Here is a 20826-nt window from a genome sequence, read left to right as displayed (position 1 = left end):
GTTTCTGTGGTTTTTGGAAAAACAAGGAGTCCATTTGTGAACATTCAAATATATTCTGGGGAAAACAAATATGTACATTTCTATATCTAAATGTTGCTTGTTGGAATACAGATATGCTAGTGCCATTATCCTATTTGGGTTGCCATCAGCATTTTCATACGTTGTCATTATCAGGGTTGTTTTTACATAACATTGTTGTACATTGAGAAAATGTTCCTTCCAGTGCCTAAGACTGGTGACCAGGTTTACATAATAATTCCACAATTTCCCTTTTTCTCATTTTTGTGTATGTTGAAAATCTCATATACACTGGCAAAGAAGGTTATCTGTCTGGTGTTTCCTGTCAGATTCCAACTTTATTTGCAAAAAGAAGCTGTGATATTGTGTAAGATTGTTAAGTCTTAATGGCATTTTCAATGAGTGGACCATAAAGAATCATATTCATAATAGCAAGTGGTGCCTAGGATGCAGATTTCATTTGACACGAAAACTTCCATGAAAAGTGCTGGTATATAGCCTTTTCATGTCTAATCTTTTTTGCAACTTGGGTCAGAGTTAGCATATCTTCATCAGTATTTTCTCTGCAAGCTTACCTCCCCAGCACTTTTCATAGGTCAATAGCTATTCTTTTTCTGAATGTTTTGGTGTTATCTGTGGAAAGGGGAAGATAATCATGCAGTGCAGTGGTGTGTACATTCTATGGGGCTTTACAGTTGCTCCCCAGTGGTTATGCAATGCATGATGTATACATTTAAGTCAGGTACCCAGAGTTGGAGTCAGGAGTTGGTATCAGATAAGGGTAGACCCCAAATTAGATTGAGGGTGTGTGCAGTACTAGGGGAAGACCTTTTCCAAAACCTTTCCTTCTGCACCATTTTTGCAATATAAACCAGGTCCTAGAGTTGCTAGTTACCCTTGGTGGGGAAATGTACATACTAGTGAGGAAAGATTTAAACTCATTCTCCCACCTCACTAATGTAAGTTTGGTTGTTATAATACTTGTGTTGGTTAAGCTCTTCTCTTTTAAACATGTTTAATTTACATCTCATTTCAGTGATAGGATTTCAATGTCATAATTGTGTTACTTTATTTCTGCTGAGAGCAATACTGTCAGGAGGCTAGACTCCTAGCAGGGGCACCCAAGGCAGAATGGTCAAAGTTGAGACACCAGACTAAGATGCATCCAAACTCAGAGGAAGGCAATGGTAAACCACCTCTGCATACCTCTTACCATGAAAACCCTATGAACAGAGTATCCAAAATGCAACATGAGATAGTGCTAGAAGATGAGATCCCCAGGTCAGAAGGCACTTAGCGAGCTACTGGGGAAGAATAACGGACAAGCATGAGTAGCGCTGTGACTAATGACGCAACTGGGTCAAAGGCAAATGGAAGCCCAGAGGCTGATGCACACAGATGCAAAAGGAGAGTCCGGAGTTGTATGACGTACACAATAGGTATATGGAATGTGAGAAGCATGAACAATGATTAACCAAAATGGAAACAATAGTCAAGAAATTAGAAGACAGCTAGGAATGGGGAGGGCAGTTATGAGAGAACTAGGAAAGGTCCTCAAATGCAAGGATGTATCACTGAACACTAAAGTCAGGATCATTGAACACTAAAGTCAGGATCAGAATACCATGGTATTCCCAATCTCTATGTATGGATGTGAAAGATGGACAGTGAGAAGTGGATAAGAGAAAAATCAACTCATTTGAAATGTGATGTTGGAGGAGAGCTTTGCAGATACCATGGACTGCAAAAAAGATGAATAATTGGGTGTTAGAACAAATTAAACCAGAACTATCACTAGAAGCTAAAATGGTGAAACTGAGGTTATCATACTTTGGACACATCATGAGAAGACATGATTCACTAGAAAAGACAATAATGCTGGGAAAAACAAGGGAGTAGAAAAAGAGGAAGGCCAAACAAGAGATGGATTGATTTTTAAAGGAAGTCAAAGACCTGAACGTACAAGATACTATTGGAGGTCACTGATTCATAGGGTCGCCATAAGTCATAATCAACTTGAAGGCACTTAACAACAAAAACCAATAAAACTTTTGATTGTGAACTGCTGTAGGAGGACCTCTGGCTTTGAAAAGTGGCATGTAATTTGAAATATAATCAATACCATCATCATCATAATCACCACCATCACATCCTGATCCATAGCAGCTTTTAATGTAAACAACAAACATGGAAGATCCTTTTTTTTTCAATTAATTTTTATTCAAATTTTCAAAACCAAAACAATACAAAAAGAAAAAACACAAATCAATAACTAATACAATAAAAAAAGAAAAAATATTGACTTCCGATTTGTCGTAGTTCAGCTATAAGTCTATAATATATAACAAGCCTGTCTCTTAATAGATTATAAAATCACCTTCCTCCAGCGGTTATCTTAGTTGGTATCAAATCTCATTAACATCATATCATTTTATTCTTCCACAAAAAGTCAAAGAGAAGTTTCCAATCCTTGAGATATATGTCCATCAATTTTTTTCTAGATAAACATGTCAATTAATCCAACTCATCAAGTCTACTAAGTCCAGTAATTTCAAATCGCTCTTCTTCCATTATCCATGTTGGTTCCATCTTCCATCTTCCATCTTTACTCACCCAATAATCTTGCTGTCATAATCATATAATAAGAGTCTGATAGGAATTTCCTTTATCACAGATATTTCCTTGCCATCAATTCCGAACGTATCACTGAAGTATTGTTGCAAAGCCGCATCTCTGTTCCTCTTTTTTACAGAATACACTAGCACATCTCTTGAAGGTTTTTCCATTAACACAAAACAGGGATTAATTCTGTTAACTTTCTCCATTTCAAGTTCCATCAAATCCTTCCAGTCCAGGAATTTTTTCGAACCGATAATATCTTTATCTCCAATCTCTTCCTCAATTCCTTCAGGGACAGCGCTGAGTTCCAAACCGTAATATTTGTCTCCAGGATCCATCACAGCCAGGAAATCCAAATCTTTTTCCAAGTCCATATTTAATCCAATCTCCATAGTTTGAACCTTGCCTTTAATTTTTCTTTCATCCTTTTTTGGTTTTCCAGATCTATCTTTATTCTCCTTTCTCATAGAATCCTGAATTTATTTCAGCTCCTGTCTCATTTCGTCAAATTCAATTCTCAACGCTTGTCTATTATTTCTCAGTTCTTGTTTTATTGACTTAATCCCATTCATTATTTTCTGAAACATATCTAAAGATAAAGTCCCTTCTTGTACATCCATGATCTTCTTAATTGTCATTCTTAAAACCAAAGGAACAAAACTCCTTCAATTTTCAATGTCCCAAGCAAAGAGCAGTTTATTTCTTTATCCAGTTACAAAGGAGTTAATCTTTCAAACCAACTGACGTCACACTCTAGACAGCACGGATTTCCTTATCTCTTATATGCCCAGAAGTGCAAAAACAGCTTTAGTTCACAGCGTCCAAATAACTAGTAGCAGAAAGAATGAGCAGATTCGTCAAAAAAAAAGTAGACTAGAAAAAATAGTCCCAGACATATATTACACAAAAGTCTCTTCCAATCAGAAACCCCTCATCCGTTGTAATCTTTATAATGCTAATTTCCATGCCAGCTTTTTGCAATAAAAAAAAAGATAGGCTATTTTTATTTTCTTCCCCCTTAGTTCCGTGAGTAAAAGAGAAGGTTTTGACTCACCCAGGTTTTCTTAATTGCTGGTTCTTTGACAAATCTCTTTAGCTGTATAGATAACAAAATAATGAGCGTAGACAGGAGAATGCTTGCCTGTTAGTCCGTTTTTCTTTGAAGAAAAAAAAAGGCTCACTTATTCAGCTGAGCTAGCTAGAAGTCCTAGCTCCGTCCGAGCTGCTGGAAGACCTTCTTTCACAGACAATTCTAATGAATTCCAGTCTCCAACAAACACAACAAAGCTGTGTGGGAAATCTCACGTTTCTTCCTTATCCGGAAGAAATTATCCCCAGTCAAAAAACCCCCTTCTGACTGGATTTAAAACTGAAAAAGTTTCATCCAAGACGGGAGCCCGTCTCAGAGGCAGCACAGGCGGAGGGATCCTCCTGGGAAGTCCCAAACATGGAAGATCCTGATGATACATCTCCCTTTTCACATCTAATTTGACTCTTATTCAATCCGAATATATATAACCTGTGGAGTGGATGCCTTGTGCAGACCCTAAGACTTCTATGTGTCCTCTCCTTAGAATTTCACCATAAATTACAAAAGGATTTCTAAATGTTTCCAGTTCTCATGGCTATATACAGATAATTTAGAACATTCGAGGACAAATATTTCCAATTCTTTATCCACTGGCCCACACCATTCAGATTGTAGTGTGTGACTATTAGATGTAAGGATGAGCACATTGGGCCATAGGAGACATTCATATGAAATACAAAATACATTTATGGACTTCCCAATCTGATTTTCAGTGAGAAGCCAATATTCAGAGCATTCTCCTCTCTTTAATTTCAGCTTCATTACTCCTACCAGGGTTGCCATTTTTGTCCTGCCCATCTGTTCCTTTTGCAGCGATGCCTTATTAATATTAAGCATGTGACTGTGTGGTCAGTTCTAAAATGGCTGTCACAAGTAAACAGATAAGATGGTAACCAGTTAATTTCATTTTGGTTTTGGTAAATTCCTGCTATCTATTTTTTCTTTCTTCCAACTCATTCTGTTCTTCCGTGCTGTTGATTGCCATTTGTCACTATATCCCCTGGAAAAGGCAGAGGCATATTCTCTTGACCCAGTCCAGTGAGCACAGCCCCTTAAATTCATCATGTATTGCTGTTTTTGTGTGTGTGTGCATTGTTGCTGCTCCATAACTGCAAATGTACCAATGGGGATGGGAAGAAAAAGAATTCAACTCTCAGGGTTGCAGTCCCACTACAGCGGTTGATAGAGTTTGCATACATTTGCAAGTTGCTATTGATTACAAAAAGTGGTCATAATAGGAATAGTCAAATAATTCTAAGATTCTGATATCCTCCCCCTTTTAAAAATGTAAACACTGGGACTTTTACAAGGAGAGGGGGTTTCAACAGCCTATGGAAATATTAAATTTACAGGGTACTATGCCCTGTTAGGAGAAGCAGAAGAAAGAGAATCTTTCTGACAACTGTGAAAAAGAGAAAATTAATTAGATTCCAAATCTCTCATTGTGATGCTTTAGAGCCTTTTGCTTCTGTGATTTAAATTGTCTTAAACTCTTTATTAAACAGAGCAGGCAGCTTGGCACTGGAATCAAGCCTAAATCTGCATCTGGATTTTCCCATTAAAAGTGAAAAGAGAGAAAAGGAATGTTAAATCATTTTATTCAATATTCAAAATGTTCCAGCCAGAATGTTGTGTTCTAAAAAAGAAAAACAACACTTTGCCCTCTTTGGTTGGCAATGGTGTTTTAAAGAAATTTTAAAGGATGCTTTAAAATATTATATTTTGGGACTAGATGTTTTATTTTTTAAAAAACACAAAGATTTAACAATTTCTGATAAGCATGAAGATATGTTGTGCAATATATACTGAGTATCCAATATGAAGATATGTTGGGCACAATATGAACTGGTAATGAGACAAATAGCTTTCAAAAGAAATGGTGAAAAAATTTTTGCAGCACAATCCTACACATGTCTACTCAGACGTAAGGAAGTCGCATTGACTTCAACAGGGTCACTCCCACCTCAAGTAACTGTGTATAGGATTGCAGCTTAGGGCATGTTATTCAGAGTGTGCATGAAACTGAATACGGGGGGAAAGGAGCAGGGAACTAAAACAAACAAATGATTTTACTAAATCAAAGTTACAAAGTGTTTTTACAAACACCTTTCTTAGGTTGTGAGCTAGCCACCTATAGCAAAGCAAACCATTGGCCACACCTGGAGGGGCAATGGGATGATCTACTGATCAGTTGCAAAATCTGAAGCTGATTTTTTTTTTAAAAAAAAATGCACTTGAGCTGACCCCACCAGGTTTTATAGTAAAAAGGGCTGGCGTTTGACTAGCATTGTGTGCCCCCTTTTTCAGAAAAGAGAGGTGGAGATGCACTGGAACTAGCACAACAGAGTTGGCTGTGGAGACCATGTCCAAGTGCCTGGAATCCGTGAGTGGATGGATGGGAAGGAACAGGTTGAAATTGAATCCCGATAAGACCGAGGTGCTACTCGTGGGGGACAAGGGAAGGTTGGCAGATACTGATTTGATGTTCGATGGGGTGAAACTGCCCCTAAAGGACCAGGTCCGCAGCCTTGGGGTTGTTCTGGATTCCAAGCTGTCCATGGAGGCTCAGATCTCGGCAGTGAGCCGGGCAGCTTGGTATCAATTACACCTCATACGTAGACTGCAACCCTACCTTCCTGTTCATCAGCTCCCATTGGTGGTACATGCCCTGGTCACCTCTCGTTTGGATTACTGTAATGCGCTCTACATGGGGCTACCCTTGAAAACGGTCCGGAAACTACAACTTATACAAAATGCGGCAGCTCGACTACTTACAAATTGTCGTCGCCGGGAGCACATCACTCCAGTGTTGTTCGATCTGCACTGGCTTCCAGTTGTTTTCCGGGCCCAATTCAAGGTGTTGGTATTAACCTTTAAATCCCTACACGGTCTCGGCCCAGCTTATCTGATGGAGCACCTCCAACGCCACCAATTATGCCGCCTGACAAGATCAGCCACACAGGGCCTTCTCTCAGTCCCGCCAACTAAAACAGCTAGGTTGGTGGGGACTAGAGAGACGGCATTCTCAGTGGCAGCCCCCACTCTCTGGAACTCCCTCCCGTATGATCTCCGGCATGCCCCTTCCCTGAATGTATTCCGCCAGGCCTTGAAGACCTGGCTTTTCAGACAGGCCTTCGGGACTTCCGGGGAGGGTTAATCTCTATGACTAATTGCCTATTACTCTGAACTGTCATTGTTTTATAATTTTTATCGTTTGTATTGTATTATTATGATGTATTTTATTGTAACTGAGTTGTACGTCGCCTAGAGTGGCCACTGGCCAGATAGGCGACACATAAATTAAATTATTATTATTATTATTATTAAGTGTGTGTCTACCTTCATTAAAATGGTAAATGTCCCCCTATAAAGTTACATATGTTTATAACTTAACTGATGCCAAACATTAGAGATATAGGCAAGCAACAACATTCAGATTTTCTTATTTATTTATTTGTAATGCCAAATGATTGTTTCATTCTAGAATCGAATCCAGAGATTTGTAGATTAAATGTCAAGTTTTAAGATGCCCTATGTATTATGTACATGCTATTTGGTTTCCATCTTTATTTGATAGATGATTCTGATTAAGAAATTATTTAGTTTGTTTATTGCTGCAGAAAGAGCAATTGTGTCACTGGAAGAAAAAGAAATGCCCTTTATTAAGTGATCGGTATATCAAAATCTGGATGTTGTCAGCATGATGAAATTTATGTTATGTTATGGTTTATTTCTAGGCCTCCTTTTGGCCAAAGAGGCCCCCAAGGCAGCTTACACACAAATAGAAAAACACAAATACAAAATACAAATAAAATCAATACAATTTACAAAAATTCAACCCACCAAAATCCTAGCATTTCTAAAAAGCAACAACAGCTAAAAACCAAAAGCACTCATCTTCCTGATAAAGAACAGTCCCCAGAAAAATGTCACTAAGAGCAGGGGTGAGGGGGCAAAGCCGGTGGACAAGCTTGCCCCTTGATGGTCCCAGCAGAGTCTCTCTCCTGCAGCAGTACTTCTCAGTCTGCAGCTCCTCCTTATAAGGTCCAGGCAGAGGGGTGGGGCAAGGCAGGTGGAAAAACTTGTCCCTTGATGGTCCCAGCACAGTCTCACCCTTGCTATGTTAAGATAAATGAAGACTAAGGATAAGGGAAGAAAGAGAACATGACAAAAATAAACTTAATATATATTAGAATGACAAATTCCATTACTGTGTGCATTCACATACTTTGGTATGGTATGAGTTGATTTTGCCCAATAAAGAATGTAAAACACACACCAAAATCAGGATTCTGAAATTAATATGGACCAGGATGGAAAGAGCTTCATGTATATGGACAAAGCACGTTTTCAAACTCATGGGATTTCTGATTTTCCCTTAAAAATAAAGGAACACACCAGATCAGACAATCTGTTCATCTAGCTCAGTATTGTCTTGTCCAGGGGCAAACTTCAGGCTAGTTAGATCTACAACTAGGCCCAGGCACAAAAAATATAGGCCACATCCACACTATACGGTTAAAGAAGGATCATATCACTTCAGGCAGTCATAGTTTCCTCCAAAGAATGCTGAAAACCATGTTTGTTAAGGGTGCTGAGAGTTGTTAGGCTACCCCTATTCCTCCCACAGAGCTACAATACCCAGAGTGGTTGAACAGTCAATACCTCTTTCCAGGAAACTCTGGAAACTGCAGCTCTGTGAAAGGAATAGGGTTCACATAAAAATTCTCAATACCATTAGCAAGCTACAGTTTCAGGATTCTTTGGTGGAAGCCACGACTATTAAAGTGGTGTCATAGTGCTTTGGTGGAAGTCATGACAGTTAAAGTGGTGTCATAGATTTGGCCATATAGATAGAATTACTTTTAATCTGGGAACTTTCTGGAACTTTCTGCATGCAAAGCACGTGTTCCACCACTGAGTTACAATTCCTTCTGATCACAACCCTTCACAAATAAATCAGTGGCTACAACTAGCCATGATGGCTTGGTATTAATTTCTGGTGTCAGAGGCAGCATGCATCTGCATACCAGCTGCTGAGTATTATGAGCATGCTATCATGTCCTGCTTGTAGGCTTCCCATAAGAATCTGGTTGGCCACAGGATGAAACAGAGTGGTGGACTAGAAAGGCCTTCAGTCTGATTCAGCAAACCTCTTCTTATGGAATGCTGCCTGGCAGTCAGAGGTGGCTTTTCCTGAGGTGCAGAGATGGAGGTTGGAGACTGAAAAGCCCCCATTTATGTGTAGTGCATTGGATCCTAGCCATTATTATTATTATTTAAGCTGCTTTTAAAAGATTACTCTTGGGCCTTGTCTGGAGGCTCCAGCTGGTGCAAAACACTACAGTAAGACTGATGATGGGGACAGCTTAACTCTGGTGATCAAAAGTGTGCATTGGCTGGCCATATGCTTCCAGGCCAAGTTCAAGGTTCTTGTATAAGTGTACAAGGCCCCTTACAACCTGGGGCACAGCATGCCTCTGGGACTGCCTGATCCCTTATATCCCTGCCTGATCACTGAGATATTCAAGAGAGTCACTGTTAGTGGTCTCCCATGGCTTGGATGCATGACTCAAGACTACCAGGAGCCATGCATTCAGTGTTGTGGGCCCAATTTTATGGAACTCCCTTCAAGTTGAGAAGCAAAGCCCCTTCCCTTCCCCATTAAACTTCCAGCACTTACTGAAGGCTTTTTTAAATTCCCGCAGACTTTTTAACTGAATTCTGATTTTATAATTTTAAGTCATTTTAGTCATTATATTGAGCCTCATGTACACAGCTTAGAGATGACTGTAATTAAGTGGTATATAAATCACTCACTAATTTAATAAATAGTAAAAAAAACATCCTTAGTTCAGCAGCAGTATTGTCAACTCTGTTAACAGAGCTCTGGGATTCACATGATTCAAGCCCACTGTCTGCCTTATTCTTTAGTCTTGCTTAAATTGGCAGTATTCTGGGAGTAAGTCATTGTAAGTCAGTGGTGTGGTACCAGGGTACAAAGAGAACAGATCAAAAGAGAATAGATAGGTTTCTTTAATGTCTTAAAGAATATATTATGTTCAGTCAAATCAAAAGTAGCTTGAATGTTAATGCCTTTGGCCAGGGCCGGCACCAGAGGGCGGCCAGAGTAATGCTCCCTTCCACGATCTGAGGCAGCGTCGGCTCCTGACCTTGGTGCAGATAGCAGAGAGGGAGCTCCAAGGCACCCCCCCACTAGTCCGCAGGCCCGCAATACCAGCCTGCATGCCCTACCTATCTCTCCCTTGAAGTAAATGCTGGCTGCACTGTGGGTGCAAGTCTGCCATCAACCAAGATGGTGGCCGAGCTTTCCCTAAGGGCTGATGCCCCTGCCACCATCAACCAAGATGGCAGCAGAGGCATCAGCCCCTTAGGGAAACCTTGGCCGCCATCTTGGTTGATGGCAGGCATGTGTGAACAGTGCGGGCAGCATTCCCTTCAAGGGAAAGGTAGGTAGGTGGGGTGTGTGCGTGGGTACCGGTTGCTGGGGCAGGCTGGTGCCCAAGGGCCCCAGCATGCTTGGTGCTGGCCCTGCCTTTGGCAACAAAGGCCCATGGGTATTTTTTTTAAAAAAAGACTATTAACACAAAGTCCTCCATCCTTTGAACTCACAGCATATCACCAAATGACTTCAGTATGAATTACACCTTTGCCAGCTGGACAACACAATGTCCGTTTCCCTGACTGGAAAAACTACAGAATATTTAAACTGTGTAAAGACACAGTCAAATAACACCTCTGAGTCTAACCATTTTGTAATACAGCATAAGCATTCATGTGTCATGTCCAGAGCTTGGAAGTAATTCATTACAAGTAATTCATTACTTTTTTGAGGAACAAGTGGGTAATTCCTTTACATTTTGATTGTAATAGAACTAGGAGTAATTGTAATGTTTTCAGCTTACTTTTGGGCATTACTTGGGGGGGGGAAGCAGGGGAAGTCTTCTGCTCCTCTGATTTGTGGATGAAAATCATGTGCCTCAAACTGGGCTTCGATGCAGTGTTGCTCTTCCCTCATGCTCTGTGGGTGGGTGGGAGGGAATGAGGGAGGAGGTGGAGATTGACAGGGTGGAGTGGAGAAAGCAATTGTTTAACATAATGGACAGTGGTGGTGAAGAATGGAGTGGAGGAAAAAAGGAGATGCAGGGCAAGAACATGGATAAAGGAGGAGAAGGAGGCAGCAGCAAAATGGAGATAAAGAATGTGGAGGTGAAAGATGACAACATGTGTGTGTGTGTGTGTGTGTGTGTGTGTGTGTGTGTGTGTGTGTGTGAATACTGTGTTTGCACTTGGCACACCAAGTGGCCTCCACCCCTCTCTCTGGCTACTGTGCTGGATTTGCAGTATTTTAACTTTTTTGCATCTCAGGGGGAAATGTTTGCTTGGGTGAGTGTCCCTTAGTTGGTGGCAGGGCAGGGTCCAGGAGGTGGTTAAGTGAGAGAGATTATGCTGGCTGGCTGAGGGGGGGGGAGGTTGCACTTCGTTTGATGTGCAAAGATTTGCCTCCCTCCCCACCTCCCTTACCAGCAGAGAGACCACCATTGCTATCTTATGGATAAAAAGAATTATTCTACTACCTCTGTACATGTGTGCTTATTTTTAATGTTGTTTTAGGCTACTTAGATGTGCAGCAGCCAAGGCCAGCACCTTGTAGGCATTTTTTAAAAAAGTAACTGAAATGTAATTGTAGTGATTACTTTTGAGAAAAAGTAAAGTAATCAGTTACTTTCAGAGCAATTGTAATTGTAACAGTAATTACTACCTTTTGGGGCCATGTAATTGTAACTGTGATTTATTACTTTTTAAAAGTAATCTTCCAAGCTCTGGTATGTCCTGCTTCTTCAGACACCAGAACTCAAAATGCTGCTACCACAAACCATGTGACAGATCATGGAGTTTTCACTATCTTTTAAAAAATCTCATTTTAAAAGTGACATAACCTGTATTATTTATTTAGGTATATTATGCATATTGATGCAGAGGTGAGACTGTGCTGGGACCATTAACGGGAAAGCATTTTTACTTGCCTTGCTCCTTCACCCCTGCTCTTTTTGACATCTCTTCTGGGAACTGCCCTTTCCCAGGAAGATGAATGTATTTGGCTTTTGGTTGTTGCTTTTTCAAATTGTTATGATTTTGTTGTCTTAAATTTTTGTAAATTGTATTACTCTTTTCTTACTTGCATTTTGTATTTCCGTGTATTTTTTGTGAACCGCCTTGGGAGCCTTTTTGCCCAAAAAACAGCATAGAAATAAGCAATAACATAACATATTTATCGAATTTCTACCCCACCTTGCCTCTCAAGGGAGCCCGGGGTGGCAAAAACCAAACTGTTAAAACAATGCCATTTAAAATAATATCAATCATATTTAAAACCAGGCAGCAGCCAGAGACAGCACCATCAATACTGATCATAGGGTCCAAGATGGTTCATACTGAAGGAGTCTTTCCTTTAAGTACTTGTTTAGGGCTTTGTATGCTAGTACTAACACCTTGTATTGGGTTTGGTAGCTCACTGGCAGTCCTTGCAGAGCTTTAGGACCAGTGACACATAGTCCCACTTAACAACCTAGCAAGCTGCATTCTACATTAGCTGCAGCATCTTCAAAGGCAGCCCCTTATACAGCATATCACAGTAACCCAAACTGGAGGCCACTAGAACATGGACAACTATCCTGGTCTAGGAATGGCCATAGCTGGTGAACCAGCTTAACCTGGGCATAAGCACACCTGGGCACAGAAGGCACTTGAGACTTCAGTGACAAGTTAGAATCCAGGAGCACTCCCAGACTACCAACCTGTTCCTTCATGGGGAGTGCAATCCCTCCCAGGAAACCACACCATACACCTAATTCCCAGACATGGGAACCACCCACCCACAGCACCTCCACCTTATCAGGATTCATTCTCCATTTATTGCCCCCCCATCCGTCCCTTCCCTTCTTCTAAACACTGGTTCCGCAATTTCACAGCCTCTTGATTCAGATGGAATGAAAGGAAAGAGCTGTGTGTCATTGGCATACTGATGCCACAGTGTTCCAAATCCCCGGATGGCAGCTCCCAATGGTTTCATATTATAGATTACATGGAAGAACAAGAGGTACAAATTATGACTTATAGATAATTCACTCAAGGTTTTTTAAAATATTGTACTGAGATTGTTTTATCTGAACTAGAGATGAAAGAATATGTCAATTTTGGTTTTCTCAGCTTCTCATTTTACTTATCTTAAATTTGGTTCTCCATATTTTTGAAGCAATTTGCAATTTTTAAATTAAAAATCCTCATGAAAATCAGCATTTTAGTGTGCATTTCTTGTATTAAATACAGTTTTGTATGCAGTTTTGACTAATGTACATATTTTTGCAAGCAATTTATCCTTATAATGCATTTCTGTATGTTATATTTACCAATATATTCCTTTTGTGCATACTTTCCCCTAATATATGCATTTTTGTAAATATTACCTGATTGGAGAACTGCATCACAAAATTCAGATAAAAGCAAATTTCAAAGAATGTGTTTTGATTTTCATAGTGCTTCAGAAAGTACAAATTTGATAAATTCAGCTTTAAATGTGAACTGAACCAAATTTATCTCCCATCCTAAATCTGAACCTTTTTCTTTCAGGCAGTGGTGGCCTCCTATCAGTGTTTTCATAACACATAATAAGATTCGCATTTCGTGATTATAATACAAATGATAATGGTAAAAAATATTCCATTTCCACAGCTATATTATGTAAACTTGTTATTTAAGCTATATTCAGAAAATATAACAGCGTAGTTTTAAATGCCTGTAAATGTTCTTATTTGTGTGTGTACAATTCTGAAGTAATTGAGGCCCTACTGTGTTGCTTACATTGGCTCTACGAGAGGCAACCTCTCTTGTAAAGCACAGTCATATTGACTGGGATAATGTTGCAGGAAAACTTTTCATAAAAGTAGGGTGTTATTTTCAAGGATCGACAGCTTAAATTTGGAAACCAAAGGGAGTGGAGGACCAGCCATGTGGCTGTTAACATCTGGCTGCTGAAATGTTTGTTTGGAGCAAGACTCCATTCATTCTTCTGCAAAGTAGATGGATTAATATCTTCAATTCTCACTGCATAACTATGCAGTTGGCAGTTAAACAAGATAAAGAGCACTGGCAACCCTTGGGTCCACGCAGAAGATATACAGCTGCTTTCATCTCTATTTTAACATATGTTGCTGCAAAGGCATGCCAAAGAAAGGGGTGAAAACAGAGTGATGATGCAGCTACAATCATGAGAAGTTTTCAGTACAGTCAAAGATGGGGTACGGCTGATAAGAATAAAACTGAATGGAGGTTTGCCCTTATGACATTGGGTTGGAGTTGCAAAAGAGCTGGACCATACATTGTACAACCTTGAATTAAATGTATCACATTGCAAATGAGCTAACTAAAGATGAATAAGTGGAAAGTGAAACTGTATGAAGATATATTTATGGCCAGTATGAACTAAAGCATCCTATTAGTCCCATCAGTGCAAGAATTGTGTGACAGGACTTCCCCCTTTCCTCCCCCCCATGCATGTCATGTACCCTCCCTAAATCTGCTCCAGAGGGTTGGGGGAGACCCTAGAACAGATTTTGGGGGGGGGGAGGGCAGGGGAAAGCAGAAATTCTTGTGCTGATGACACCGTGACTTAGCACTATTTTGGATGAAACTCAGTGGGCAAATTTGAAATGTAAATGATGTGATGTTGGGCCATGCTAGGATAGTGGAAAGGTAAGAGAGCAAGATTAGGAAAGAAAAAGAGAAATAAAAATGCTGAAGTGCCAATAATTACCTGTTCAGGGAGAAATAATAAATGTTTTGGGTACTCACTGTGTCATGGAAGTCTGTGATTAAGCCTTCGATACTAGGGATATTGAAGGATTTCCTTTGTTTATATCTTTAACTGAATCAAACTGGATGTACTCCTCCTGGATTAATGCACACATTGAAAATCAGTTTGTTGGGTTTTGCACTTTTCCAAATGTCACAATACATTTCTCACTTCAAAAAAACACATGCAAAACTCACAGGCAATATACTATATGTCCAGGGTTCTTGGAGCTGTTCAACATGAATTCTTGAGTGTCAGATACCTCTGGTTGGAAACCAGAAAAGGCTGCTATGGGGGGCCTAAAAGTAGGCAAGCTTTCACAGGTTTTCTTGAGGCCCACACAATATAGTTCCCAAGCACGCAACTTGAGTTCTCAGTGAACATTTGCAATTTAGCAAAATGTAGCAAATGTACTTAAAGGAGAACACAGAAGCATTTTTTGATGTTCCCGACTAAGGCAGAAGAAAATAACAAATATGAAGAGAAGGCAAGGGTGCAGAGTGGAGGAGGTAGGGAAGGGAAAGCTGACTAGAGATGGTGTGAGTTAAGTGAGGTCCCATGATGGCTGAATTGGACTGGGCTACTTGATCTCTTGGGGAAGAAAAGAGTTCTGTTTCATGAGGGGAGTGCTAACATAAACAAAAGGTGAGGGATCCAAAGAAAAGCGGTAGGTTGTTTTAAATTTCCTGTCAGGGTATTTAGGAAGCTAATTTAGGTTCCATCTCCTAGCTAGTGATTCTGAATGAAAAAATGAGGTAGAGGTGAGTATCCTGGGGTAGTATCCTGAGTTCTCCTTGAGGTAGTGAGCCTCAGTTTGACTTCATTTTGTCCATGAGTGCCTGGTGCAAAAGTACTGAGTGCAAAAGGGGTTCTCTGTGTAGACTTGGCTATGGGGGTCCTAATCTTTATAAATGTAAATAGCTGTTAATTAATTTACAGGTTGAGGGTTTTTTTTAAGAAAGGTTCTTTTGTTACAGCAGAGTGACCAAACAGAAGTGTGTGTCTGTAGTAGCTGTACTTAGAAGGAGTGAAGTGTAGAGTAAGACACTGGCAGACAGCTGGAATCCTCTCAGACAATGAAGGGAAGCTCAACTCCAACAGGGCACGATAGCTAATGTACACCACTATTTACTTTGGCTGTCATGCTGATCCAAGCTCTGGTCTGGCGTAGTCGCATGCAGAGCAAAGCTTTGGGAGACAATGTGCCAAGGAGGGTATGCTCAAGATGACAGTGAGACAACCCTTTTTCCAACAAGTGGAGATTTTTATCCCAGTCTGTATAAAATTAGCCTACAGCCATACTACTCTGAACACGCCCGATCTCATCTGATCTTGGAAGCTAAGCAGGATCAGGCCTGGTTAGTACTTGGATGGGAGACCTCCTGGGAATACTGGGTGTCATAGGCTTGGAGGAAGGCAATGGTGAACCACCTCTGAATACCTCTTACTATGAAAACCTTATGAATATATCCAAAAAAGATTCATATGGTCGCCATAAGTCATAATCGACTTGAAGGCATATAACAACAAACTGTATAAAATTATTTTTATACATGCTTTTATTGCTAAATCGCTTCCAGATATTTTATGGGGAGTGCTTCCTAAACAAAATGAATAAATAAGTAAAACTTCAGTAATTACTCCCCTATATCTTGTCACTTGCTTCTGATATCTTTATAGCTCTCATAGTTCACCTGTAGGGTTATTGGTACTACAAAATAAGTTTATTTCACAGTTTTGCAAAGATTTTAGGGCTCATGAAGCTAAACCACAGAATGTCATCTACTATAAACTCGAAATGCCCATAGTTTTTCTGGCAGAAATATGTTTAATCTACTGAACTAAGTATAACTCCTTAGAACATTGGAGTGCAGAGCTTTCCCAATCCCAGCAGATTTCTTTCAGAAATAAATGGGGGTGGGGACTAAGGATAAAGATTAAGTGTTAAGATAGGTCAAAAAGTCATGTACTGTTGTGAAGATGAAATGTAACAGTTATCCTTTTGGTATACTATTTTGTATGGTATACTATTTTCACACCTATGCCCTATGTGTTTGGCTCATTTCTTAACATGGCTACGATGGTGCTGGGATTTTCTTTCCTCCCTATGTTTCAGTACACAAATTTCTCTTACTCTTAATCCCCTCATACTTATGATAAGAAAAGGCCAGATTTGTATAGAATACACAGGACATAATGGTAAAATATACCTGATTTGATTCTATTGTGAATCACTTAATAGAAAGTATAAGACCATGCAACAATATTACTATATCACCTTTACTGAGGTATGAGGTTATTGTACTCAAGGTTATATAAACATTATACATTTTGTTCCTTGGCTGTTCCTCTGATTTGATCTGCCCAGAATTCCATTCCTGTATTTCATTTCCAATTCAATGAAGAGAATGGCTAAAACCACTATTGTAATTGGGGCAATTTAGCATAACTGTCCATTCCTTCATTTGTATCTCTCCTGCCCCTTGCTTCCACATTACTAATGACCGATTACAAAAAAGCACTCTTCATGTGATCATAGATATTTTTGCATCAAGTTAGTTTTTGTGAGGTGTTTTACAACCTTACTGCCTGCACTTTGTTTTGAGTATCTTTTCTTTTGTTCTACACATCATGTTTCTTGTGGTCTGTACTTTGCAGCCTTTCCAGGTGCCTATGCTTCAATTAAATCCCAGGGTAAGATTTAATGAAGTAACTCCTCACATGGAACTTTTTTTCAGTTTAAGAAGAGAAAGCAGCCAGGGAGGCTGCACAATGCTAGAAAAAGAAAAACACGCTTAGCGTCTGCAGCCATCTTTGAATGATAAGGTAAATTCTAAAGCAGCCTGAGTCTGAGACAGAAAAAAAATATCTTTTTCAGTGAAAGAAAACTTTCAAGAAATTTCAGCACAGATTTCTGCACAGCACTAGAACTGGCAACCCCTGTTACAGCTACTCCTGTGTCCAAAGAGTTTCAATTTCCTGGTTGTTTGTTTCTTTTTGACTTGGTTGCTGAGATTCAGTGACTAAAACTAACCCTAGTACTTTTGTTGCCTTTCCCTCATTAAAACCCATTCCTTGCAATGGCGGCACTCTGCTTTGGAAATGGGTAAACTCTAACACTGCTCTTGACCAAGATCACTTTATTGCATGACCTGAAGGAACTGTAAGTTGTGGCAAATTATTTACTGAGCATACGTAGTGCACTATACAAAATTCAGAAATAAAAGTAAAACAGAGCAATGTAGAATTATTAATGCAGTGGTTCCCCTTTGGAAATAAGACCAGGTAATTCAAAAAACCCAAATGCTGGAAGAAATTCAGATAAGAATTTCAGAAGTATTTCTAGTATTTCTTTACTATGTTGCTCAATTTAATCAAATGCAACCTCTTTTTCAGTTACAATGATACATATCATGACATCTCAAGAGCCAAATCAGTACCTTAAGGAACAAAAGTCAAAGTCTGTGAATATTCCGATACTTAATTCCCGCGCTCAACTTCCAGATGCCCCAATAGAGCCATTGGGGAATGTCTTGGTGCGCGCCAACTCCACCTCCCCTGAGCTCCCCTCTTGGCACCTCAAGTGCTTCCCCACCTCCTGAAGCTGAATTGGCACCTGTCTAGACTGTGTTGTCAGATGAGCCAGTGGAGGCACACCCCCTTTAGCCCCGCTCCAGAGGCTAGGAGAAGCGCTTCGGTCAGAGGGAGGGTTTTCAAAGGAGTCAGAGATTACGGGCAAAGACCTTTCCTACTTAAGACTACGCCCCCATGACCTGGGTGCTGAGTCAACTTTCTTCACACACTGCAGAGTGTACTTAGGTAGCCTAGTTAGGGATTGTTGACAGAGTTAGCTTCAATAATTGTCAGGTTGTAGCTGACAAGCTAAACTCTAAAGAGCTGGGTGTTTGCTTGTTTTTTTAAACCTATTCTCAGTTGTCTTTTGTATTGTTTTTCAGTCTGTTTTTAGTTTTTATTGCATGGCTTTAAATTATCATCATCATCAATAACAGCAACAACTTAAAGGTTTCTAAGGAGGCCTTCTTGGAAAAGCTATGCACTTCTACATGTTTCCATCTTAATTTCTTTGAATTGGATATGCTTTGTTACATTGAAAAATCTTTTTGTACGGTTGAAGTACCGTTTTTCTCAGTATCTATGCTGAAGTACCAAATGACAGGTTAGCTCTGTGAATATAAATCTGTCTCCATGAAATAACCTAGAATCACCAGCTCATTACAGACTGAATTGCAATCAAAGTAATGGTCCTGATTAACATTGAAATGAAGTTCTCTGTCCTACCACACTCCTCTGAGATTCCTTTAGATTAATAAATCTGCTTCAGCATACCAGCTCTGCTAATTAGCTTGACAGTGAAATGATAGCGCTTTATATTCTTTTAAATTCAGAACAGAAATCCAATCTACTAATGTGAACATATTGTACAAACCATCTAAGTGGTATTGCTCCAGGTAATTTGCACAGTTAATTGTCTTGCAGTATTTGACATTATCAAGTTATACATAACACAACCTTAGCTAATGACAACAGGAAAAAAACCAAGCTTAGGTTATGTGAAGTAAATGAAATTAAATTATGAAAGAATTTAATCAGGCTGATACAGACAAATACAAGTACAGCACCCTAATGTGGAGAAGACCCATAGGGCCTAATAGAGAGCTTTCCCCTCTAAGGTGACTATGTAGGTGTGTACAGAGCAGAAACAGCTCACTGGATGGGGTGGATGCACCCTATTACCTTTCTGGCAGGAGGGTTGCTGTTGCTTACTGGGAGGGAGAGCGAAAGGGGTGAGGTGGCAGGGAGGTTGATGAGGTGCAAATGCACTAGTAGAGCCAATCCAGTACTCCTAATGGTGCATTTGCCAGGCTCACCTCCTTGCCACCTCACCACTCCCTCTCTCTTACCTGGTAAGCAACAACGGCATGCTTACCAGGAAGCTATCGGTTCCATTCCACCCAGTGGGAGTATCCCAGGGGGACCCCCATGGGAGTATCGGTTCCATCCCACCCAGTGAGCCACTTCTGGTATGGAGGCAACAGAAGAAGGCACTGCAGGGAGAGAAAGGTCTATACATGCCTCCCATATAGGGTTGCCAGGTTCCTGGCCTGAGACTGATCCTGTATCTTTAGGAGAAGAGAAAGTCAGCCAAGTGCAGGTGTTCTTGCAACACTGTAATGAGAAAAAACACAAGCTGGAATTCTCCCTTCCCCCCGCACAACTTTTAAAGATACAGAAGACCTCTTGGAGGCCAGGCATCTAAAACAATTTTAAAAGCATCTAATATAACATTTAAAATACATCAGAGATAAAAAAATATTAACTAAACACTAACATAAAAAGGACACTGCCATGCCTCCTAACGCACCTACCACTACCTCCTCCTTGTCTGTAGTAGCAGATGAGGGGGCATCTTATTTATTTCTCCCCAAATACACCTATATAGCAATGCTGCTTTATTTCCTCAGCCCTTGCTATATCCACCAGGTTTACAGGCATGCCTCACTGCCTTGTGCCTTTTTGTTTCCTTTCTTAAGATCACAGCTATGGGTTTGCTTCCTTAACCTGCTATTGTCACTCTGGGGTTATTTCACTGCCACCGTTTGATACTGTTTCACAACCTTTGTTTATATTTACATCTAGCCAAATAACCAGGGGTGTTTTGAACCAATGTGATTCATTAAATAAGAAATTTGAATATGAACAAGAATACTTTGCATTCAGGTTCTTAAGTGTGTGGTTACAAATAAATGTTCTCTACTTCTGAATGAAGTACACACATAAATTACTCAATTAACACCAATAATAATGACTTGCCTAACTACCCACACTACAACCACTCTTCACGTCCTCTCTCTTCAAAAATCAAGTCCCATCTCTTCACAAGGCCAGACCTATCACTGAACCCAGCCCTGTAGCCAGCTTTCCTTGATAGGTGGGTCAGCCACATTTGTAGGTGGGGCAGATACATTTTTACATGGGGCATTGGGGTGGAGAGGTGCATAGTGTCAGCCAATCCCCCCCTCACTTGTGGAGAGGATGTCAGGGCCAGGCCAAGGGAAGGGAAAGGCAGTGACCTTCCCCATCACTTCTCTTCCATCCAGAGTGTGTGTTAACTTACATGAATGAACTTTAATCTGTTCAATTGTTTCACCCTTTTTTGAGAGATCCTCAAGAATATCAGGCTCAAAAGCTTGACTTTGCCTATAGC

The 20826-nt window shown here is 40.2% G+C and overlaps 1 pseudogene; it reads left to right on the top strand.

Moving 5' to 3' along the window:
- The first annotated feature begins 15888 nt into the window (after positions 1–15888).
- On the top strand, positions 15889–16007 carry LOC133389738 (5S ribosomal RNA; annotated as a pseudogene).
- Positions 16008–20826: the final 4819 nt, after the last annotated feature.

The sequence above is a fragment of the Rhineura floridana genome, chromosome 7 (assembly GCF_030035675.1).
Source record: "Rhineura floridana isolate rRhiFlo1 chromosome 7, rRhiFlo1.hap2, whole genome shotgun sequence".
In the NCBI taxonomy this organism is placed as follows: domain Eukaryota; kingdom Metazoa; phylum Chordata; class Lepidosauria; order Squamata; family Rhineuridae; genus Rhineura; species Rhineura floridana.
The sequence above is the reverse complement of the archived record's forward strand: the minus strand, read 5'-3'. Positions and strand labels throughout refer to the sequence as shown.